This window comes from Egretta garzetta, unplaced genomic scaffold (genome assembly GCF_000687185.1).
Source record: "Egretta garzetta isolate BGI_Z169 unplaced genomic scaffold, ASM68718v1 scaffold53, whole genome shotgun sequence".
NCBI lineage: Eukaryota > Metazoa > Chordata > Aves > Pelecaniformes > Ardeidae > Egretta > Egretta garzetta.
In genome coordinates, this window is record NW_009259312.1 from 64,099 (window position 1) to 90,855 (window position 26,757).

General features: G+C 38.0%; 1 long non-coding RNA gene across 1 annotated transcript; it reads left to right on the forward strand.

Annotated features, from left to right (window-relative positions):
- Positions 1-345: 345 nt before the first annotated feature.
- Positions 346-19,057, forward strand: LOC118452028. Its single transcript, XR_004841666.1, has 3 exons — positions 346-357; positions 15,731-15,735; positions 18,947-19,057. It is a non-coding gene; the product is annotated as an uncharacterized LOC118452028 (long non-coding RNA).
- The last annotated feature ends 7,700 nt before the right edge of the window (positions 19,058-26,757 follow it).

Genomic DNA, 26,757 nt, shown 5'->3' on the forward strand with positions numbered 1-26,757 from the left:
AACGAACATTCAGGTGCTGTAGGAGACCAGCTGGAAGACCTAACACCAAGACTAACTTGTAACCCCTGACACAAAGAAGCATTTGTTCTGAGGAACGCGGATAACAGGACAGGACTTGATAAGGGAACAGGAGTTAGAGACACCCTGCGCCCTTCCGAGACATGTCTCAAACACTCCACAGATAAAAGAACTGCTGACATAGCAGAGAGGGTGGTCTGAGTGACAAGCCACCAACTCTCAGTCCAAAGGTAATTCTGGCAGGGTGAGATTGCGACCATCGACTCAATACACCCACCAACTCAAAAGACCACCAGACAGAGCATGCGCTCCATTTAGCACATGAAGCAGTAGGTGGGGGTGCCTAAGAAACAGATAAAAGCCGCCCAGAAGCTGAGGGACTGGGGAACTTGAAGACAGATGCACCCCCTGTTGGCTGGACTAGTGCTAGAACCCAGACCAGTGACTGATCTCTCTCTCCCCCCCCACGCCCCTTTTGTTTTACTCTTTTGCCTTTTGTGTCTCTAAAAAATAACACAAGGCATAGATCCCACATGCATGGTGAACAATAAGCATTTCTGCTACTAAAGAGCCTAGTTATGGAATAAAAGCCTTTGTTTACCTATGGACCTGGTGTTTTGTACACCATTCTCCAACCAAAGGGAACTACAGGATCTCCTCTGAGTTGAAAGTTCCTTGAGGATACTGACTGGAGGTATTTAAAAGTCAGGCGGACGAGATGCTTAGGGACATGGTTTAGTGGGAATGGCAGTGTTAGGTTAACGGTTGGACTTGATGACCTTAAAGGTCTTTTCCAACCTAAACAGTTCTATGATTGTATGACTCCCTGCCTGGGGGAGCTGGTAAGGGATACTGACTCTCTCTGCCTGGTAAATACAGTCAGGGACAGCCGGGAAGTGACCTCTCAGCAATAAGCCAGGAGAGGTTCAAGCAGCAATAAGCCATGGCTGTCCAGGAAAAGCAAGAGTTTAGCTGCTTTCCTACTGTTAAGGAATTTAAAGCGCAGGCACCTTAATTCACATTGAGAGGACCAGCAAACCTGAGTCACCTCTCCCTCTGTCTGGAGGGACATGATGGGTGCCACCATGCTCTGCCTCCCCACCCTCCTACAAATTTCTGAACTGGTATCAAATAAGAGTACTATGATACTTTCCTTACAACTTTCTTCCTTAATTCCAGCAGTTAAGTAAGCACTTCGTAACCGCTCAAAAATTTCTAAGACTTCCTGTCACTATTGTTAAGTCCACAAGATGTCTTGTCTCCCTGTTTTGTATTTTCATATAGTATTAGGTTTCTATTTCTGCTGAAAAACAAAGAAAAAACCCACCAAAACAAATTTCCTCTGAAAGTAGATGAGAACATTAATCTCATTAGGAAAAAAAGTTGTTATAATCACAAACACCTCAAGACTGTTTACGCTTGTCAAACACCACTCAAATTCTCACCCTATGTGTGCAGATAAGGACAAAGACAGCTGACAGTAACTGGCAAGTCAGCCAGGCAGACAGCACATCTCACTTTGAGAGCAACAGTCATATATAATGCTCAGTTAACCACAAGGCCTTGCCTAACAATGAACTTCCCCTAACTTTTCCACATAATATATGTATAGAAGTAGTTTTTACTTTTATTTCTTAGGGTTAGGATTTCAAGAACGCAAGCAATACTAAATCTGCAGAATGCATATATGAACTACAGATACAGTAAGAAAGTACAAAGAAAAAGATCATTCCTCAAGTCTGTAATATCCCTAACCTGGCCATTGACTGAATCTGAACATTTATGAGCAGACCTGTATTACTCAGACATTTTTAAAGAGACACTGTTGCTAATATAACTGAATTTTCAATCTTTCAATATGCTTTTCTAAAAATGTTTCTTAGCAGTAAATTTAGTATTATAACAAAGTTTTTCACCTCTACAATGCTGATTTAAACTTTGGCATAAAACCAAAAACTTTTGCTATCTAAGTATCTCATCACTATGTTTTATGGAAGACAATAATGTAGACAATGATATTAAGAGTTTGGTGCTAATAAACCTCACATGAAAATAATTTCTTTTACAAAATAATGCTAGTTAACACAATTTTTTTTAGTAAGCTTCAGTTATGACACAGAAAATGAAAGATTGCAATTGCAATACGGATTTTGATCTGCCATTATTAGATAATGGTACAACGGATCCTTCGTGAAACCATGATTAATATAATTGATAGCAAATTATAATAAAGTTTCCCAAGTACTAAGCAGATACATGGGACCAGTAGAACAGAGGAATCCTGACCATAGCATTCATCAATTTAATCAGCATTTTACTGCTGCAATTTATACATTTATATTTCTCCATTTATTTATTTTCTATTGAGAATTCTTAATCTCCACAAACATTACTCAATAGGCTTAACAATGGAGTGAAAACCTAATGAATTTACTGGTTTAAAGACCTTCCCATTCACTTTCATCTGAAATCCCGGAATCCCATCTGCTCCTGTAACTTTTAAACCACATTTCCCCCATACCACACAATCTGACAGATGTCAGTCTCAGCTCAAAATGAAAGCAGATATGTTTAAACCACAGATGAAATATTTTGACAGGTCTGTCTCCTAAAGACTACATGGTACCTATTTCACTGACGCCAGCACTATTAAGGTACCAAATACTGAGCTACATCCATGCTTTCCATAAAAATGTTTTTAAGCTAGCACATGGTCTGGTGTATTTAAAAAACAAATAGTCACCTGATTCTGCCTGGGCACCTGCATGTTCCCACACTGAGAATTAAGTCCAGCTGTGGACACAGTTTTACAAGTTATAACTCAGTTGTTCCAACACTGATAGGGAGAGGCGTTCATTAGACCACCTGTCAATTGCCTTTATCCTGCTTTGCTATTGAAGCTGATACTTCCTCTAAAGCCCAGTTCTCAGTCATGAATAAGAAATAGAGATTTTATGCCCAATATCTGTGTTTAGGCTTATCTCATGGACGTACCCTATAATAAAACACTGAAAAATGGCCAAGAAAAAAGTTACCAGAAATTTGAGATGCGCACAGTTGGTACTGATCCTTCTTAAATGATCCTTTCTCTTTTGCTGCTTTTCCAAAACTATTTTTGACATTTGGGCTGCAAAAGCCTAAAGAAAGTTTTTTGGTTTTAATTCCGCATCCATCCAATAGCTAGCTAGAGACAGTACCCGTGATTTACTGGAGTATATTTAAGTGACTGTCACACTGCTAATTACTAAAAGGAGCGGGAGAAGGAAAGAATACATTAGACAAATGTATCAGAAATGACTAAGGCAGACATGACTAAGACACAATTTATTGTCCCTTATGGCAGAACAAAAAAATGGCAGACCTCAGAATCGGTTCTCTGTAATTCTATAACGTTTTCCATGCTAGAAAGAGAGCTCTCCTTTTGTAGAAATGCTGCCATGCAGTGGATATACCATACATGGGACCTATTTCTAAGTCCCAGAACCAAAAGATTCTTCTTAGGCTTAAAGATGTCAGTCCAATGCTACGATTTGCAATGAAACAAAACTCCATCTAAAGCCTAATGCCCAAGTTTAAGTCCACTCTCACGCATTATGAGAATTAACCATGCTCTTTAAATTAATCCCTGGATGAATAAAGTACTATTTTAAATGTTTATAGCACACAGTTATATATCTTTTAGCTAAATTCACAGTTACAAGTAATCAGTAAAAGAATGTAACACTGGAGCTGAAATTAATTCCGGATACCTCATCAATCCAAATCAAACCATTCTATAATTCTATGATTCTACAAATAGGTAATTAGCAAATTGTTATGTAACACTTTAATAAGTAATTAGGATGTTATTTCATCACAAACACACCTTACAAGCCTACAACACATTTTCTTTGTGACTTAAAGCTATCTCTTACTGAGATACAAATCATAATTTCATTTAGAGTTTGGTTAAACATTTAACTACAGGGCTCACAAAGAGAAAAATTGTTCAGTCTTCAAAAAATATGACCACACGTCTTTATATAAAATGAAGAAATTAAGTAGAAGAGCAAAGAATATTTTTCACATACAAATGGTAACAAGGAAAATGGTGTAAGTTTTCCTATGTTTTACTATAACCATTTGGCTAATGAAATCCACACAGCTACACCCTGGGAAGTTACAAATTAATGCTGGCAATATGTTAGGAAGGCCTAAATAATGTGTCCTTATCTAGAGAAACATGCCTGGTGCCTCCACCTTTTCTAGGTGTCCAGTGACTCTGATATAACTCTGAGAGAGGATTTACTTCATGGTGGAGAATAGTCAGTCAATCAATACTCAATCAATACTCCTGCTTGAGAAAATCAAAGCCAAGAAATACCCTAAGGCATCCTTCATTAAGGCATATATTTGACACTCCATTTTTAAATAAGAGCATAGTTTCTAAAATAAACTTCTACATATGAGACATGCTGAATTCACAGACACTATGATTCACGTTTCTTTTGAAATGAAAGAAAAGTACATTTCTCTAAGCAATACAAAAACTGGTTTTATCCCAACCCAATTCCCTACTGGCTGTCAATCTCATGCTTTAGCTGGCATACAAGTTTAATTTCTGAAACAAAGAGTTTATATTTGTGAAGTTATTCAGGAAAACATAATTAGATAATATATAATTATATTTATATAATTTTATATAATTAGATTTCTGACAACTCATCTATGTGATAATATGGCCCTCACGCTGCAGAATCAATGCAGATCACAAATTAGCAGCGGATTTCATCTTTGCAATGCCTTGGCAAAGCACTATATACAGGAGAAACTGAAGGAAAGTATCACTTAAATTACTTGTTACAACAGCACAGGAAGCCTGTAATTGATCCACAAATGTAATTGGAATCCTGAGTCAATGTTTGGTGTCCAAACTTCAGGTAAGTATTTCTTTCACACAAGATAAAACAGGAAAGCATTTGGCCCCTAGACTCACTTTCCCCTGAATCAGATGAAATGCATCACAAGCTAGCTCCTCTCCAGTAGGGCAATTACTACAAGTTTATATCCCAGTTACTGTAGATATAATAACAAATAAAACAGCATAACAAATAAAAATAGCAACTGGCTTGGACAACTGCTATTTATTAGTGAAAGCTTTACAGATTTAAAGATTTAGAGAGATCTTAATAATGATTTAACACCAAATGAATTGCTATCAACATTAGATGAATTATTGCTGCTCTATATCTACGGTTTGATAAAAATTTCCATTCAGATTTAGATACATTAGAGTCCTGAATTCATTAAACCTTTACCAAACTTTTCTGACATCACCAATTATATTAACATATATAGCATATTTCTTTGAAAAAAAACAGTGAAATTGAGTCAATATATAAGTGTTTTTCACCTTCTGATTGTCAATGCAAAATCCTCAATACAGATGCCATCAGAGAAAGAACATCAGCTAAAAATGACAACTTGGTCTGACGAATTATTAAGCTTACTACAAAAAGAGGTAAGAAATAATAAAAGGAATTTTACAGGAAAGACAGATTATCCTTAGCCCTTTATAAGACACTAATAAGTCTCCAGCAGACCTAAACGAACAAAAAAAAAAAAAAAAAAAAAAAAAAAAAAAAAGACACATAATATAATACATCCAGTGATAGCTCAGAATTCTTTTAAAGCCTTCCTGAGTAGTTTCTATAAAAATCAAAGCTCCTTAAAGTGAAGAGCTCAAACTTCTGGAGGAAGGATAGCTATAACAACCAAGGAAAAGGTGAAACACTTTAGCCTTTAAAAGCTCACCTCTCCACATATAACACTGAAAATTCCTTAAATATGTTCCTTTGCAAGAAGCAGCAACAGTCCCACAAGAGTTTTGTTAAAACTTCTGCATGATCTGATCAGATGAACACCTCCCTTGCATTAAGTACATTGAGAGGGGATCTAATCAACATGTACAAATATCTCAAGGGGGCATGCCATGAGGATGAAGCCAGACTCTTCTCAGTGGTGCCCAGCAACAGGACAAGGGGCAGTGGGTAAAAACTGAAGCATAAGAGGTTTCAGCTGAATATGAGGTAGAACTTCTTTACTTTGAGGGTGACAGAGCACTGGAACAGGCTGCCCAGGGGGGTTGTGGAGTCTCCTTCTCTGGAGATATTCAAAGCCCGCCTGGATGATGTCCTGTGCAACCTTCTCTGGGTGAACCTGCTTTAACAGTGGGGTTGGATTAGATAATCTCCCAAGGTCCCTTCCAACCCTTGCCATTCTGTGATTCTGTGTGTGATTTCCAAACTTTATTTAAAGTATTGATTCTGCACCCTTGATGGAAATTACAGGGGAATGTGGAAGCTGTGCAGAACAAGTTATTTGTTTTCCTCTTTGTTTTTATTTAAGTAAATATAGCATTTGGATTCTTCCTCTACAGACTCTATATTTGGATCCTTTTCTTGACACGTTTCTTAGCTATTCTGCTATTAGTCTGCTATTAATATATTAGTCCTTCCCTGTAAGCAGCCTAGCTATACCCTTTTCTTCAGTTTTAAGCCCAATTCTCCAAATGCCCCATTTTTTATTTATAGCTTTCCCACATTTCCTCAGAAGCATCTCAAAACTACATGACTGATCACACTTGCCTCTCTTGTTGCTAATTTTGACTTTGAACATAACTATCATTTGGATATTGCACAGATTTGTCTCTCTCAGCTCACTTACTGGCTCTGTTTTATTTGTCTGTCTTGTCAGCTGCTGGATACACCACAGCTTTCACTAAAGTTTTAGGACATAATGGAATGCTTCTACAAAGTCAGTCCTTCAAGTGTCCTTTGTTGCATTTCTGTGGTTCTGACAACATTCTTCTCGGGTCCAAATTTTGCTTTTATTTATCCCAAGTCTTCTCCTCTTGTCTATAACTTTGCTTCCTACTCTCACTGAATTAACATCCAGATGTTATTTCCTTTACCAAAGACTCTACTGAATCTTCCTCGTGTCTTTAGGACCAAAAAAAAACCACCCAAAAAATTCTATTGTATCATCTTCAACCTTTATAATTTTACAAATCAAAACAATTTTGTTCTTATTCATAATGTCATCCCAGAAGGCAGAAATTTGGCCTTGCCCTTCATAACCTGCAATATTTCTCTGTCCACTACTAAATTTACACATTTTCCACTGTCTGCTAGATTTCGAACCAAAGAAAGATTGCCACTACTCATCTGACTCCTCTCAGTTTCATTTACGGGTGTGTTCCAGTATCTTCTCCTTGAAACATGTCTGGCTTTTACTTTGTCTCCTAGCACAGACCTTTTCTGTCATCCCTTCTGAAACATTTACTCGCTTAAAATCTTGTCTCAGTCTTCCCTTTTCCTCTAGCTTAACTCTCTAGAGAATTCAGCAAGTATTAAAGACACAATGGAAAAAAGGCACTGAATTGTAAAACTGCAAAGTTTAAAACACACACATTAAGACAAAAGCTATTGCCAATAAACAAAAACTTTGCATTTTTCATGGGTTTTCCACACTGTTATAAAATAAGCTGTGACAGCAAAAATACATTCAACTTAGCAAGAAAACACAACTTAAGCAATTGGCTATTGGCCACATGATACCACCACCTTGTTTTCACTTTAAAATATTTGCTCTAACAAGTTTCATACTAAGAAAAAGAGGCTATTTAGAAAAGAGAAGAAAGATTTCAGGCAGCTACTTTGTTTTTTCTGTTAAGATATTTTCACCCCCTGATGCATACTGTTATGAGCAAAAGCTAATTACAAAGCTAGATTTTATACTGTTGTACAAGATGTGCTTTGCATCTGTATAAAGAGTAACACTAAAGGTGTTTTGATTAAATGCACACTGTATATTTCAAGATAAATCTTTATCATATTTCTGTTACATTCTGAAAATGTCTTTACTGAGATCAATTGCCCTCAACAGCATAAAAGCAGAGAGCCATGGACCAATGCCCATTATCTACTGGTAGGAAAACCAGTATGCATCAACAATACCTCAGCAGCATCACCTAAGCTTACATTAAAGCCGCATCTACTTTCATTCTTGGCAGACCACACACACCACAGGACAAGAAAGACCTGTTAAGCATAAGAAGGACAAGTAACAAGCATACATTAGAGTATAGCACTCGTCCCTCCTTCTGTAGTGAACAGCTAGAAGAGAAGTGGTGTGCAAACTTCGTAATATTGAGGTGAACTAAAGGCAGCTGTCACTCAGACATGGCTCATCTTCCTCACCCTCTCAACATCCCTCCCTGCATAACTCTTCCTCATTTGAATCATCAGTAGGATTTGAACTTAAGGTGCCCTGTCCCTTAATGCAAAATATCCCTGGGTGAACAGAGGTTAAAGCATAAGTTAAGCAGTGACAGTCAGATGGCTAAAATGGTTTGACTACTCATAAAACATTTGTCTATTCCCCAGGAATAAACTCAGACATAACCCTTTGAGTTCCCAAGCACTAGAACACATCTGTAACCTTAACTGAGCCATAAGTAATAGAAAAATGAACCAGAAGAAAAAAAAGCAGCAATGGTGAACTACTCAGAGGCCAAAAAACCCCTCTCATAAATAAAGTACACAAGCACATAAACCCTACTCCCCTCCTCTCAAGACAGCTGGCCTACAGAACAGTTTTCTGCAGTCTCTCATATGTAATAAAATGAAGGAGGGGGTAAGAAAAGCTACAAAGGTGCAATAGAAGTAGAAATAATGCATTTATCTACATAGAACATAAATTGTGCTTCCACTGGTAAATATCTGCCAGATTCCAGCTGCGTTTATGTATATTGAAAACTCATCATGTTTTTCACCCTTTGCTCCTGACCTTCCAAATGGCGCAGAGGAGTGAGACTATGTGAAGGATCACCAGTTAAGTACAACAGAGCTCCTGCCAGGCTTAGCTAATGAGATTTCTCCTTTAGCACTCTGGAAAGGAGCAGAGAAAGACAGACCAGCCTAGGCTCTTGTATTCATTACTTATTGTTCATTTATCAGAGGTGTTATAGAAACATCTGGAAGTATATTTGTTTGAAAAGAATGAAGACCATATTTGCATGCAAAGTAAAGGCATTACACCCAGTCCATTTATAATTTACATGATTTTAGAGAAAACATCACTGGTCAGAAAACACTGGATTATTAACATCCATCTCATTAAGTAGGATTTACATTTTCAAACACAAATAATACTAAGACTGTATGTAGAAAGTAATACTGTGAGGAAAAAGTTCTCCAGATCTGAAATACAGTAAGCAAACCCTCTAAAAAATATGGGGAAAGGACCAGGAAGTGCCAAAACAATGCACTTTCTTCATATAGAGCCCAAGTCTGAAGAAAGGAACCACCCTTAGAAACTGCATGATTTGAAAGGCAGATGAGTGCCATGGATACACTCTTCTAGTGTTTGTCTGAAGTCAATTACATTTTAGCACAAGTAATGAGTGCAGGGACTCAATATGTGGCAGATGATGCCGTTTATAGGCTCCGAAGCCTAGTTTTCACACGGCTAATGAGACCTCTCTAACCTCATCATCCAGCAGAGGCAAAAATATTAAATCTATTTGGTTTAACAGAGTGGCAAAATATCAGGGTTAAAAAAAGGAGGGGGAAAAACCTTGCTACAAAGTCATCAGTTTACCCTGACCTGCTTTCAACCTTGGGCCATACTACTAACACGACAATCAGTTATATCCCATTGTAAACAGATGCTCCCAAGCCTTTTATCTCCTTCTGCATCCTAGTATTTGTCTGGCAAATGAGGATTTTCAGGCTACTAGGGCTTATTGCATGTTGAGATAAGGGCCTGGCCCACCTCAGTCTGAAACATTGTCACAACAAAGCTTGGAAACCACATCTAAGAGTCACAGCAAGGAGATCACAATACGGCATCCAGGAAGAAAGCTGGCTTCTCTCGGACTGCTTTAATGTCATCTGACAACCTATAGAATATATTTTAGGACCTATTTCTCTTAATAAGCATAGGAAGAAACAGCGATTTGAGATGTGTTCCTTTTCTTCCCTAAAGGTTTGCTAGAGTTGGCTTGGAGGCCCTAATGCATAAGGAAGGCCTCCATACATAACAGTAAACATAAAAATTCAAGAAATACACAGATTTTTAATTTACAGCCCCAAAATGCAGTATGTGCAATGGGATGCATTAAGCCTTGTCTTAAAAGTCAGTTAGAGAATCAAGTCTAACATTTTGTAACCTGTGCTGCAAGTAAAATACTAAACTAAATGCAGCATTTTGTGAAAGGTTTGCCTAACGTAAATGGTTTTAAGCACTTTTTGACATGAAAAGTGAAAACAGTGATCTTGTACAGTTTGGAGCAGCTGATATTTACAAAATCTTGGCAGAAATAAGATAGCAAAAGTGCTAGGACAACTTCTAAGATATTATTGTCCATTGACAAGGACAAGCTGAAGCGTCATAGACCTGATCAAAACATTAACTCCCGGTATCAATACAGGCTGGGGGAAGAAAGGATCAAGAGCAGCCCTGCCGAGAGGGACTTGGGGGTGCTGGTGGATGAAAAGCTGGACATGAGCCAGCAATGTGCACTGGCAGCCCAGAAGGCCAACCATACCCAGGGCTGCATCTGGAGAAGCATGGCCAGCAGGTCAAGGGAGGTCATTCTGCCCCTCTACTCTGCTCTGGTGAGACCTCACCTAGAGTACTGCGTCCAGCTCTGGAGCCCTCAGCACAAGAAGGACATGGAAGTGTTGGAGCGGGTCCAGAGGAGGGCTACAAAAATGATCTGAGGGCTGGAGCACCTCTCCTATGAGGACAGGCTGAGAGAGTTGGGGTTGTTCAGCCTGGAGAAGAGAAGGCTGCGGGGAGACCTGATTTACGGCCTTTCAGTACCTAAAGGGGGCCTACAGGAAGGATGGGGACAATCTTTTTAGTAGGTCCAGCTGTGACGGGACAAGGGGTAATGTTTTTAATCTAAACCAGGGTAGGTTTAGACTAGATACAAGGAAGAAATTCTTTACAATGAGGTTGGTGAAACACTGGCACAGGTTGTCCAGAGAGGCAGTGGAGGTCCCATCCCTGGAAACATTCAAGACCAAGTTGGATGGGGCTCTGAGCAACCTGATCTAGTTAGCAGTGTCCCTGCTCACTGCAGGGGTGTTGGACTAGATGACCTGTAGGGGTCCCTTCCAACCCAAAACATTCTATGATTTCCATCAAACTTTCTATGCTGGTTTATTCAGCAGTGACCAATCCTCCTCAGGATCACGAAATCACACTAAATGTTTTCATATGATTAGAAAACATAGAATGTCCCTTAATCTGTATGTTAAGCATTTAATTTTACCAATTACAAATTCTTTTATGTATAAAAGGATGGAGCTTAAGGCTATGCAGTTGCTTCCTCCTTGATATCCCTTAATAATTAGGTACCAGACTGACATCACTGTAATAATTTCTGATAATGTGCTAATATTTGGCTGTTTGGCCACAATGTCACTGTGAAATAAATACGATTTGGATGCTGCCAGCAAGCTGCAGTATGGACCTCCTATCTATAAACCCTGCTTTAGCAGAATGTTTCTTAGTTCTGCCTCCTGAGTATGTTCCCTGACATATGAAAAAGTGGTGCCAATGTTAGTTCCTAGTTTAAACATACAGGGGTTTTTTATGTGGTACTTAAACACAGCTACCTGTAAAAATGAATCAAATCCACTCATGCTTTGTTTTTCCTACACTAGATATGTACTACATAAGACGCAATGGGTTATGGTCCTTGCCCATCTCTATTTCAATTCTACTCTGTGCTCATTTTTCATTAAAAAGGATGCCCAGAAGATGACTACTTGGGGCTTATGTCATGAACACTTATGCCAAAAAAGAAACATAGGGATGATACTTCCAGGGACTGCATCTGCATTTTCATGGATAGATAACCTCCTGACCTTTAATAATTTACAAAGACCTTTTTATTCCTGTCTGATCACCTCATCTTAATGCAGAAATTATACTGTCTTTAAGTGCAGGGTCTTTGAGGCTTGTTTGTCTGGTGGTGGGTTGCTGGGGTTTTTGGTGGGTTTATTTTTTGCAGGGGAAGGAAAGATAGAGAGGGGTGTGTTTGTTTTGGGGATTTTTAACAGTTGTCAAAATTATCCGATTTCGTCTGCACAATATTCCAATCTTTTGCCTAAGTAAGAGGAAGAGCTTTGACCTCTACTACACCAGTAATTCCAGCTTAGGAAGCCCCAGCAGTAGCCTCAGTCATACACTAACCACATTACCTCTTCTTTGCACCTTATTCATCAATCTGGAGCACTCTCTTGCAGCAATATCTTTACAGGTGGAATCTCCTCTTTAGATCGCAGTATTAGGTATTAGATCACAGTATTGGGTATAACTGGCAGAATTTTAGTGGTGGGGGCTGCAGAGTGCCCTGTGTGGAACAAGGACACTGACTGCCCTGTGCTGGTCCCAGCCAGCTCAGCAACTGCCAAAAGGGACTGTGCCCAAGCAGAGCAGCCCCCTGCTCTGCTGCAGGATGTATTTAGAAGAGGCAGTGGCTCCTAGAAGAGCTCATTTTATTATGTGCTAGCGACATCAGAGTGCAAAACCAAAATAACAGGCACGTACAATGCTCCCGCAGTAAGCACAAAGATGCATCAAAGAGCTTGGAATCACTCAGAAAACAAAAAGGCAGCAATGGAAAGAAAGTTTGAACACTGTATTTATGGAGCATTTAGTTTGCACCATGAAAAGTTAATTTCATTTATCACATGCCTAGTGCATTGGCAAATGGTCAAACTGAAATAAAGAAATGTGGGTTCGAATAGTTTAGCTACTCGATTCTTTCTTGTAAAGTCAAGTCTCTCAAAACTGCCATTTCTTAGAAGTGTTTTTGCTAAACAAAGCCCATGCCTGTCACAAGATCTCTTTCCATGTGACAACAAATATTATTCAAATGGACAAAAATTAATGTTATTGTCTTGACAGAGTATGAAAGGAGAATGAAGAACACGGGATGACATTGTCAGTGATGCAACAACCTTCCACTGCAAAAATAAGCAGCAAATAAGTAATATGCAGGTGGCCAGACAATGTGATCCTGCAAAGGCACATTCCAACCCTGTTACTGTCCACATGGTTCAGGTGCACTCACGTTGCATCAATTCACAGAGTTCATGCAACCTTAAATACTTACAGCCCCTCAAATCAAAACTTTACTTCAGTTTCAGGGAAGTACAAAGGCGGGAGAAATTAAAGAGAGATGAAAGCTATTCAAATCAATCTGAAGTTTTAACCAAGCTCTTTAGTAAAATAGAGGGTGTATTAAAACTCTAAAGAAGATAAGAAGAACATTACTTTATGCATATTACAGAAACATTGTTTGATTTTAACAAATTATATGTGGGCATTTCCAAGTTTTAAATACAAGACTTTACCAGCTTCTTAAGCTGCAATAGGACATTTGCATAAATACCAACATGAAGATCCAAGTTTCACATTTCCCAGCTATAGTTACCAGTCATCATTCCTCAAAAATTAAGATTCTCACATTTAGAAATAGTCTGCCATTTAAACTGCCATCTAATTTATCAAAGATCTCCTGTCTAAAGTGGACAAGTAGTCTCTCTCTTTGCAATGTTCAGAAGTTAACACTTTTTTTCATCACTTTTTTCTCTAGTATGAGTGTCCTGCTGTGAATCCAACAAAAAATGAAGAGCAACAGAAAGCATTGAATTATAAACAAACAAAGGCAAAAGCAAATGGGAATGGAAATAAAAAGCCAATAACTTTCTTATTGTGTTCTCATCTAACCTGTCCATTAAAAAAAAAAAAAAAAAAAAAAAAAAGTTCCAACAGGGCTATCCTAGTATGTTCCTCCTGCTGTTTGAGCAATGATTTACGAAGAAGTTGCACCTACAAGGCAGAAACATATTTGTAATAAGGAACTTCCATATACAACAGTTAATAAGCTTAACAAAGAATCTAAAAAGGGATGGAGATAAACTTTTATACTCCAATGCCAACAGAAGAATGTATGCCTGTTATGCAACAGCCAAACCCAGTTCAAATATCTCCACTTCTCTGGGAAAAACCCCACGGAAACTTTATCATTGCATTGAACAGGGGGAATGCAGGATGATGTTTCAGTTAAAAAAAAAAAAAAAAAATCAGATTTCTACTACACTAGAAAAGGTAGGGAGCTGAACCTAGGAGAGTTTTTTGGAAATCTGCAGAACATGAACTATTCTCTCCAAAAAGACAAAAGCTATCTAACAGGAACAGCTGATACGTCCTCTTTTCTGAACTTCAAAGATCAGGCATTTGTTTTCCAAGGACCACCCTGAGACAAGAGAAATAAAACAGTGGCAGGTGCAATTCTGACACTAGAAAAGGTAGGGAGCTGAACCTAGGAGAGTTTTTTGGAAATCTGCAGAACATGAACTATTCTCTCCAAAAAGACAAAAGCTATCTAACAGGAACAGCTGATACGTCCTCTTTTCTGAACTTCAAAGATCAGGCATTTGTTTTCCAAGGACCACCCTGAGACAAGAGAAATAAAACAGTGGCAGGTGCAATTCTGAAGGTCTAGAAGAGGAGAATATGCATTAGAGCTAGAATTAAATTATTTATGCTATGTTTGTAAAGTAACAGATAGACACAGAAAATATTTTTCTTCCTCACTGTTTGGAAGCTGCTGTGATCCTCAGAATATTTTATTATTACTGTAGGAATGTAACTATAAGCTTACTATAAGCTTTTGACTGTAAAACACCTGAAATGTCAAAAAATGTACGTTAGCACATTTTGTTTAACTACTATATTTGGCATATTTAGGAATGACAGGATCATGAAACAAATATGCTCTTTTTCCTTCAAAAATGCCTCAGCTTCTCAAGGGGCTTGATCATTTACAGCATTTCATTTCTAGTTTCTCCCACTCACAGCTAGATGAAGTTACTGGATCAAAGAATGGGAGCACCTCATCTGACCATTATGCTACACCATTTCAGAGTTTTGCAGAATTTCAGACTAAACCAGACACAATAAACAAAGGAAATGCATAGTCAGAGCTATAGCCACATTTACCTCATGTCATTGCTTTAATAACACTTGATCAAAGAAAAGGAAGAACAAAGCTGAAAAAAAAAATCTCAGTTACAGAGTGGGGTTTTTCAAAAAATGAAAATACACATTACATATTTGCTATATTTTTGTTTTCTCTGCTCATATTTTGACCACCATACCTTCGAATTTTTCAGAGTAGAAAACCATAACTGTGCAATAGGAAGCAGTAATTTACATGGTATTTTGACATTTAAGTTATAACAGTTAAAGTTCCCAATGGATAAAACTAGAAATAGAATAAAAATTGCAGAAAAATTAATAACTAGTCAGAGTTTGTACATTAATATTTGGAGAAATAAAGTCCTAACAGGAAGGGTATTATAAGTCTTTAGAAGGATCAAATAGAAAAAAGCCCTAGACAAATCAGACAAGTAAACTCTCAAAAGAAATGGTCAAAGAAATTAATTGGGACTTAGGAATGAAAATAAATGAATTTAACCTAGACCCTAGGCTAAAATGATAATGATTTCCTGGTGATGGATGGGAAGATAAATAAATTGCTAAAAAGCTGACTTACTGAATTATTGAATATATTGTTGGGAAAGAAAACTCATTGACATTAGCAGCAGAATACAACATAGAAATGGGATAAGTGTTTGCTGAGAAGAGAGAGTTGGACTCATCAGTTCAAGAGATCACCTTTAAGTCTTGTGCTCTTACATGAAGCAATAACTGGTGTCAACTTTGCCAACATATGATTGCACGCTTATCTTTATCCAGATCTGACCTAGAAATGAAATACTAAAAATAAAATAAAAAAAATAATAAAAAAAAAAATCAAAGTTTGACAGAAGAATCTCTAACTGAAATAACTTTTTGAGTCAGTAACAGGTCAGACTTGTTGTGATTAATTAGGATCATGATATAATTACGCTTACAGGGTCAGACCATCTGTTCATGAAAGTCCTAGCAGCTACTCAGAAATAACACTGTTTTCAATCTTTGTATTTATCACTAGTCAGGGTCTCCCTCTAATGCCAGCTTTCAGATATTAAGCACATAGTCAAATTAAAATGTCACCAGCGTGTTGAAAGACTGAATAAGAAACAGATTGGAAATTAAAACCACAATTCATTTGGTCAAATGAAATAGCAAAACAGAAGCGTACAACGGCTATAAATAAAACTACAAAATGATTCATCCACATCTCTCTGAGTTATACGCATCGTTTTTATGCATTCTGAGATCCTCTATGTTGTTCGTAGTTTAAGTCAAAGATGTTTTGAAGTTCCTTTCTCACCCTCAATACTGTGTGTTAAATATTAATATGGTGTATTGACTTTTTGCTAAACCAAGATTAAGTGAAATGATTGATGATATTGAATACTAATAAGTCTATTTTGGTGAAACATTATGTGGTTTTCCAAGACAGCTTTACTTATAATACATGCCAGTTATACCAGGTTTTTTTTCGTATTGATTCTCTCTACCTGGTATGACAGGCAAGCAGAAGCAAGTGTTTTCAGTGACATTTGTTTACCATATGAGAATTCCATTGTGCTGAATACTTTGTTATTAAAAAGTGATCTTTAAGGGTTGATTTTGTTTTTAACGAGTATATCATAAGCTACTAACTCACTGCAGCAATCTTATAAACACAAACTTCTTCAATTCCCATTTATCTAAGCTGAAGAGAAATCTTTAGGGTGTTGTCAGATTTGAAGAATATATTTTAAAGATATCCATTTCTTTTTTCTCCCTGTTCTCATGTCCCTTTGATGTTATGTTGCTATATTTGACATTTTACAGCCCCTGAATTTCCACAATTCTGCTTCAAAACCAACTCACACTAAATGCAAGCTTAACTATTTAATGCATCTTTTATAGACAGACTATCTATGCCAAATGTTATCATCTAATTTAACATGACTCCTATGCTCCCCAATTGTTCCTTTTCCCTTTTCAAGGACAGCTAAAGGTTAACATCTATTTTTTCCCCACAGAAACCACTGGAAATCCACACAGATGCAAGAGTTACACACCTACAACTTTTATTTCCTGTAGTAAACAATCATAGGTGCTCTGCTGTTCACTCAATCCCTCTTCCTTTTAACTATGATTACTCTTGGTTTTTTTTCCTGTCCTTTGTTCCTGTTAGAGCAGCCCCCACTTGATGGCTATGATGATAAGAATCTGTTACTTCTGTACGGTACCAAAACCAGGCATTTTTTTTTTAGCTTAAACATTTTAGCTTGAACAGTTCTTGCCCAGGACACTGAGCCAGTGGGCCTAGCACTGTGTACGGTGGTATTGTCCTGTCCCTGTGACTGGAACAGCAGGACAGACCTTTGAGAGCAGAGGCAAGGGGAGAAGAAGGACTCGTGGCTCCAACCTTGTTGCTAGCAAAAGCAAAGTCAGTATATTTGAGACTATTTTCTGCTTATGAGATGAGAAAAAGGAATCTTTCTGCTTTGCTGAATGGCCAATAAGAAGACAGAAAATATAAAGAAGTTGTAAAATACAATTTTGTAAAAAGAAATTGGGTAACTTGAGAGAACTCTATTTGCACAATACCAAAATCTAATGTTTCCATATGGAAACCACAGTGGATTTAATTTCAGTAGTAATTCTTGATTACCACCATGCAAGTCAAAATGCAGGGGGTGGCACGCAGAATGAAACAGATGAATATCCTTATAAGGATTAAAAAGGAAAAAATGCTATTTTAACGTTTTCTATAGCAGAAGTTGTCAACTGATACTGCACAGTATTGTCACAGATGTTAACCCACCTTCCCAATCTTCCTCCAGTTATTTCAATAAATATGTTCAGTACAGCCAATACCACCAGTAACCACCTAATTCACTTGCACTGTGTGAACACTAAGCATTTTGGATACAGGAGATGAAACCAAAACTACACAAAGGAGTAGTTTTTATGGTCATCAGGGTGTATCGTCTTTCTTCATCTGAATTTAAGCACCTGCAAAACATCAGTGTGCCTAAGAGAAGTTGGAGAAGCTTGAATTTCATCTAAACTTTTGAAACAGAACTAATACTGTACTGAAGGAGCCTTTCGCCCTTCCCCCACAGGACATGAACACTGGTTGCTTACAGACCAAGACTTAATAACTTCTAAATACTTCCAGATATTGAGTGTATTTCAAGGAACTGCTTCACATTGTTTTAATCTCAGAATCTCTGTATCACAGAAGAGGGATAAGGAAATGAAGTTTTGTAGCCTCAGAGATTGTCTGTGTTATGGAAAAGTCTCAAGAAATACAAACTAGCACTTCACTTGCATAAAAAGCATTACCAACATGAGAAAGACCTTGTTCCACTACTTTCTCCAGCCTTCTCAAAACTTACTGAATTACATAGGTAATGTAGTAATACTATGTAGTAATTACATGTAGTAATACTATGAGCTGTCCAGAATAACTTTGCAGAATAACACACAGTTGTGCTATCCAACACCTGAGGACCTGACCACAGCAGTTGTCTCAGCAGCTTGTATTAAATACCCTTGTTTTAGGTATACCAAAGTGAAAACCAGACACAATTAGAGTCAGTTTTGAAACACCACCACTGAAAAGTGTTTGGAGAAAATCAGAACATTTATCAGAACCTGGTCCAAACTGATACAGTGTTACCTAATATTACCAAACCCTATTATTCAGCATGGCTTGTGTATTGGCTTTGGTTGGCAAGGTTTGGGTAGCAGGGGAGCTACAGGGGTGGCTTCTGTGAGAAGCTGACAGAAGCTTTCCCTGTGCCCGCTGCTAACCAAGGCCAAGCCAATCAGCGATGGTGGTAGCGCTCCTGGGATAATGTATTTAAGAAGGGAAAAAAAAAAACCCTGCAGGGGAACAGTAGCCAGAAAGAGAGAAGTGAGAGGATGTGAGAGTAAACAGCCCTACAGACACCAAGGTCAGTGCAGAAGGATGGGGAGAAGGTGCTCCGGGTGCCAGAGCAGAGATTCCCCTGCAGCCCATGATGAAGACCATGGTGAGGCAGGCCCACGGGGGAGCAGATCTCCACCTGCAGCCTGTGGACGACCCCACACCAGAGCAGTGGGATGCACCCAAAGGAGACTGTGACCCTGCTGAAGCAGGTTCCTTGCAGGACCTGTGGACCCATGCAGAGAGGAGCCCCACACTGCAGCAGGTTTACTGGCAGGACCGGCGACCCTGCAGGGGACCCACGCTGGAGCAGGTTGTGAAGAACTGCAGCCCATGGGAAGGACTCACTTTGAAGAAGTTCGTGGACTGTCTGCTGTGGGAGGGACCCCAGGCTGGAGTAGAGGAAGAGTCTGAGGAGGAAGAAGGAGTGGCAGAGACAGCATGTGATGAACTGACCGCAACCCCCATTCCCCGATCCCCTTGTGCTGCTCGGGGGTAGGAGGTAGAGAATTCATGAGTGAAGTTAAGCCTGGGAAGAAGGGAAGGGTGGGGGGGAACACATTTTAAGATTCAGGCATTTTTTTATCCTCTCCTACTCTAATTTGATTGGTAATAAATTAAAGTAATTTCACCAAGCTGATGCTGAAGAGGAGAATGACAGAGCAGCTTGGGTGGGCACCTGGCATTCAGACAGGGTCAACCCATCACAGCTCAATTTCCCATTACCACTTCTATGGCTCATCAACACTGAGAGTTATCATTTAGTGAGCACAGCTGCACTGAGCTACAAACATGCAGGACCAACAGCTATCACCTCACTGATGGTCACCTTCCTATGGTTATGTCTTTTTTTTTTTTTTTTTTTAATATCTGCTACTTTGGAGTTCGAGGCTAGCAAAAACTACCTAGTATCAGTTTTTTTCTGATTATTTTTTCTTGAATAAATTAATAAGTCCAGAAAACACAACACCAAATTTTATTCCCCTCAAGGTGATCCAGTGTCATACCTGTCCCAGGAAAGATTTCCACTGCTTCAAGATGTACCTTAAATGAGAAATCATAGAATAGAACCGTAGAATGTTTTGGGCTGGAAGGGACCCCTACAGGTCATCTAGTCCAACACCCCTGCAGTCAGCAGGGAAAATGCTAACGAGATCAGGTTGCTCAGAGCCCCATCCAACCTGGTCTTGAATGTTTCCAGGGATGGGGCCTCCACTACCTCTCTGGACAACCTGTGCCAGTGTTTCACCAACTTCATTGTAAAGAATTTCTTCCTTATATCTAGTCTAAACCTACCCTGGTTTAGTTTAAAGCCATTACCCTTTGTCCTGACACAGCCGGACCTACTAAAAAGATTGTCCCCATCCTTCCTATAGGCTCCCTTTAAGTACTGAAAGGCCGCAGTAAGGTCTCCCCACAGCCTTCTCTTCTCCAGGCTGAACAACCCCAACTCTCATATCTGCACAGATATCTCAAGACATTTTCAAAGGCCCCAGATTAATAAGACAGAAAAACAATTAGCATCCAAATTCATAGTCACTTTTGGAAAGTCTCTAACTACATAAAGAACTAATTGTCCATAAAGCACAAAATACATGAAACAATAAAGGCTGAAGGATTTAAGCAGAGACTAAGTTTAATCTACTCTTCACTTTCTAGCCTTTAACTTTCAGTGCGTGAAAGAACTTCTCATCCAACCTTCTGGCAACTTGACTTCTTTAATAATCTATGGCATAAATCCAAACAAAGTTCATCCCTGGCTCTCTTTTACCGTTGCACTGGTCCCAGTGCAGACCCCTGAGGGACACCACTTGTCACCAGTCTCCATCTGGACATTGAGCCATTGACCACTACCCTCTGGATGCGACCATCCAGCCAGTTCCTTATCCACTGAACAGTCCACCCATCAAATCCATAGCTCTCCAATTTAGAGGCAAGGATGTTGTGGGGACAGTGTCAAAGACTTTGCAGAAGTCCAGATAGAGGACGTCCATTGGTTTTCCCTTGTCCACTGTTCTTGTCACACCATCATAGCAATGTCAGAGCACAACTTTTGATTATTTTTTTCCTAGCAATTATCTTTTTATTGTTCTTTTAAATGTCAGTTAAACTTTCTCAAAAGAGTTTTCCACAGTTACGGTCCATTTTGTTATTGAGTGGTAATCGTTGTTCAAAACACCCTCCAATCCAAACAGCTGCCTCGTTAGTTCAGCTACCAAAGCTCAAAGTCGAATATACTAAGCCTTCTCATATGAAACCTAGGCACATTTTACTATTAGTATATGGCCTAAAGGATGACAAAACCAGTTAGCCTAGGTACAGGGTACTGCTTCACTGACACACACAGTGCTGTGATGATATCCCAATCGGCAAGAAGAAATAGGCAAAAGTCATATGTAACCCCAAATTCCCCTAAGGACTATGAACTGTCTTAAGGGAGACCTTCATTGCCCAGTATGGGTTTTTTTTTTTTTCTTTATTTGGTTGAGACCGTTTTCCAAATAGGAAGAAAAACCCACAGAAAACCAGTCCCTAACCAGAAAAAAAGGAACTAGAAGTTGATTGCTATTACATAACATTACCTTCAACACAGGGCCAGGAATGATGCGACGGAAGCTGTACTTACATTTTCATTTACACCACCACCACAACTTTGTGTCTCAATTGCATCTCAAATTTGCAGGATTTCCCACATCAAACATGCCCTCTTAAAGATATGAAACAGAAGATTGTTACCAGCTGGGCTCTTATACCAAAAGCAACTCAAGGATTACATGTAATCTACTTCTAATTTTCTTGCACAATATTTTGTAGCACTCTACTTTTATGAGCTTTGTGACACTATAGGAATTAAATGTACACTGATGTAATGCAAGTTCAGTGCAAAAACCAGAAACCCTTTGCTTGAGCTAGGGGGAAGAAAAAAAATTAGTTATGGCTGCCAGTTGGTCATTATTCATTTTGGTTTTCCAGGTGTTAAAGCTTGACGTTTTTAACTTTTTTTTTTTTTTGAAGTGTTGTTGATAGTCTTTGATATGTTCAGTACTGAAACTGCTGGGACCATTCTTTCATCTTGGTTTTTCTGCCTGTCCTTCAGAACAACGTTGTATGCCAAAAAAAATCCCAAGAATGTGAGATGCAAATCTCCTTCCTTTTTTTTTGAAAGACGTACAAGGGCAGTCTACTTAATTTTCAACACTGTAAATAGCATACTCCTCTTGGTAAATGGTCATGCTGCTCAAAAAAATTAAGATATCACAGAAGTTGGGAAGATTATTTTTTGAAGGTTCTTTTCCCCTTTCCTTCTACATTTTTAATTTATACAGCCAAAAGCAATTTTACTTGACTAAATTCATACGACAAAGACTTTGAAAAACAGGAGCTGTAAACTCCAGCTGTGGTGGCTGTGTCACTGCTTCCTGTGTTATAATTTCTTTTCCACATAGATAGATGGAAGTTTTGTTTTATTACCACTTACTATTTGAAAAAATAAAGCACAGGGAAGACATGTTGTCCCTTCCAGAGACAAGGCTGGTTTTGGAAGAAAATCAAGGTCAAAAATAAAACAGCACATATATGGCGAGTTCTGAATACACAAAGTAATAGCAAGACAAAAATAACAATTAGTATTCAGGATTCCAGCCGGAATTTGTTTACTTTAGCAACAGCTATTTATCTTACCCGGTTATGTCTGGGCAGTCTCAATATTTAGGTTTGAAAGTGACTGGAAATTATAATGCCATTTCTATTTTTCTCTAAAAATGTATTTTGTTGGTATGCAAGATCCATGCTGAAAGCCTGACCCCAGTGCTCAGCAGTGGTATTATTCCATCTATCTTCAGAGCAACACCTGTGCATGGTACCAACTTCAGCTGTCTGCACAGCAAAGATGCTGCAGAAAAGTGGCACGCTCATGTTTGGCAGCACATGCTCAGCATTGCCCAGGATGAAAGAAAAGGTTCAGGAGACCACTAGATTTTTGTATGTGCTGAGAAAATCTGTTTTAGTTTTGATAGAAGCATTGGAGACTTGAAAAGGTAAGTACAAATCTGACTGCATCTCACACATTACGATAAAATCAAGATTTCTTTAACGAAGTCCAATGTTTCATTACATTCTGAAAGTATGGTAGCTTCAGCTTTCCAATTAGACATGAAATGTGAGGTAAAAAGCTTCATACACACATCGGTGACTTTTCTGAGGCTGTAATTGCATGGGATTGCATGAAATTGGCTTGTGCTGAACATTGGTCCAAAAAGGCTTAGATCTACTATGACATTCTTTTTCTCCTTCTTTATATAGACTACAGGTACAATTATCAGCAAAATAAAAAGCAGCAAGGCCACATTGTCTTTTCCACTAGAAATACCATGCTCCGCAGAAAATAATTTGCAAAATTTACATTTAGCAGCTTCCAAATTCCGGGTAGTTGTTACAACACGTACATTCAGGGAATATTAGGTGCACGCAAATACATCTAAACTTTAAATTAACACTGCTGCATTCCCACATAGACTATTCATTAAGGTAACTCTTATGTTATGAGCAGCTGGCATGCCTCTCCAGTAACAGCATATAATATTTTAAGTAAACAGTACCTAGAGTTTAGTGCTGGAGCTCCTGTATAGCATTTACTACAGTAACATTCCAAACTAATTTAAAATACAATAAACTTGAGCTAGCTGTTGTGTTTTCAGTAGTTGGCATCTTTAGATTAGTTTATAGGAAAATGCTCATAATGGCTTCATACATTTCAGTTTTTATTTTATATATATTTTTATACTATACATCTGTAACTAGATATAGCTATACATGCCAACTAGAAAGAATGGAAGATGGAAATGACTTTGTGAAATATTTTGCCTGACAGAAGTTACCTTAAAATGAATCAACGTTTCAATAAACAATTTTGACTGCACACAATATTACAATAAACCTAATAGCTGAATTCACCAGGCAACCACCAATTATCCACATCTGAAGCACTCATTGCTAGATACTTATAAAGCTGTATCCAGGCAAAAGTAAAATATATCCTTATATCACAGCACACAGATGCTTCATTACAGACTCAAGTTTGATAAAAAGCAATTAACAAAAAATTTTTTTTGTTGTTACATCGATTTTTAAAGAGGACAGCAAATGGCACTTTAAGGCAAGAGTATCTTTCATTTTCTCTCTCTTTTTTTAAATAGTCAAATATTTTATTTTAGAATAAATTAAATACTTGGTAACCAATTTGTCTCTAATGGATATGAGCTGTATGTTTTTGAACCAAACCCTACAGCATGACATTCAATTGAACATTATGCCATTTGCTGCTGCTACTGAAGAACCACTTTCTCATATGATAATTGCATAAAATCATGTTCCTTTGACCTCTAATACCAGGCATCAGTCACCACAGCTTTCCATTTTGAAGTGCTCATTACAATACCCGAACCTTATAATACTTGAATTCTGAACCACTTTAACAGCTTTCCATCTCGCTTGTTAATTTGACTTCCACAATTATTATTCCCAATATTGTAAAAGGTTAAGAACTTTAATCCCCACTGCCCTGCACATACTGCATTCATTTATTTGCAAGATTAATTTAAGCTTTCCAGTCTAGTTTAGCTGTATTTTCAGTTAGATTTTTTTCATAGGTATAATTGCTGCAAATGCCAAAAGTGCAGAAGAGCGTAAGAGTCAATCCAATGTTAATTCAATAGACTTTCAAAAAGAGTACCTATTTGACATTTGTTTGAAGGCAACTGATCTTCCTAACAACTTTAGGTCTAGAAAAAGGTGTTAGTAAAGAAAACAGCACGACATAGCCATAAGACTGACCAAGAAGGAAACCCCACTCCCAACAGTTATTACAATACAAGAAATTTAACCAATATTCTATAGGGTAAAAGGGAAAAGAATAAAACAAAACTTATAAAATATGAGAAAATTTATAGAATCACAGAATAATTCAGGCTGGAAGAGGCCACTGGATGCTACGTTGTCCAAAAAAGCAGAGCTCACATCAATTGGACCACATTGTTCACAGCCTGAACCCATCGGTATATAAACACTTCCAAGGATGGTGATTCCACACAGAATCACTAATCCCACATCAAAAAGAAAAAAAAAAAAAAAAGATTACATGGGTTAGAAGAACAGGGTACCCTCATTTATGCCTTTGACAGACAGCAGCATGACAGCAGATGGTGCAGGCAACAGTTGGTCAATTCGCTTCAGGATCAGAAGGGATAAAAAAAAAAAAAAAAAAAAAAAAACCACAAAAACTTCACTCCACCTCTTAAAAGAACTGCACTCCTATGATACTTCACTATTCTAGGCCAGAGACTGGCACTTCCAAGGGCAACATGCCAGCTTGTGTTGTTCTTCCTTAAACTGCAGGGTAAGCCTGCTAGAATGTTTCCCAAATCTGTGGAAATGAGCCCAGAGGATCATCAGAAATTGCCTTTCTCCATTTAGGGATCTTTCTGTACTCAGGCTCTGCCAGAGCCAGACGGCAACATGCAAGCGCAATGTATGCCCATCCTCCACCCTCCTGTAACACAGCATCATTCAGAAGTATTCAGTCAGATCAATAACTATTTGAGTTTCCTAAAATCCAAAGCATGTATGGAGACTCTTCCCTCATTGAAAGTTTAAAACTGATTGTGAAAGATGGCTTTACAGTTTATGAAGAATTAGAACTCTATCAACTAATGACCAAAGATGGGTGAGCTAAACTAGCTCTGAAAAGTCTGATTCAAACCTGTGGCTGTCATGGTATCCTGAATTGCAACAGATGTTCTTTATAATATGATTTTATTTTGCAGGTTCACCAAAATGCAGATCTTCTCTCAAAGTTCCACGATTATATGCATTATGCAGCAAATACCAGAACTTGCTGCTAGTTCTCTGTATGGGGTGTTAAGTCTCTTTTCTGAAAGAGTTAGTGTTATCTCCACCATACCATTAAACTTTGGACAAAAATTAATCTGTATTGTAATTTTTTTTAATTTGATGTTAAAGAAAAATATCTACATGGCCATAATTTTCACCTAACAGCAAAAATTCTATCATATTTTCCATCCTCAGCTAACTTGGAAGCCTAAAGTATGTACATTTATTTATAAAAAGATAAATATATATTCATAGGTTCTTATTTATAAATTCACATGTGCTTCCCAAGCCAGTTAAGTATAAATCCTAATACAGTGTCTGGAGTACATATGCTAAAGTAACACTTTATGAAGCACAGATTTATGTTTGGAGATAAAAAAATACTTCATAATGCTGGACTGGTATGGCAGTAATATTTAGAGATAATTTTACATTTGCTTTGTGTAGGTATGCTTAAAAAGGACAGCATTGGTATGAATGCAGAGCAATAAGCAATTAAAGAGAAGACTGCAAAGCTGTCATCATAGAATTAAGGCTTTCAAACTTACAGAAAAGTATTCACAGAGGATTAAAGGATCACTGCATATATTTCCAAACTTTTCTACAAGTAGGCTTTTATGTGAAAAATGACTGCATCCCTATGATGACTTTGAGAGGAAATGGATGAGTTCCTGTTTTAAAAGCATAGAAGCATAATAAAAAGTTCCTCTTGAAATAATAAGTTCCTCTTCTAAAAGCATAAGAAGAATAAAATCAATGACGAGAAATGCATCAAGCAAGTTTCGAGGCCTTCCCATAACCATGTACAGGATAAGCAACAGCGGGAAATCTGAAAATTAACAAATCCAGATTTTTCAAAAGTCTATGCTTTTGTTTAACAGAAAGTCTTCTCTGGGCTCCATAGA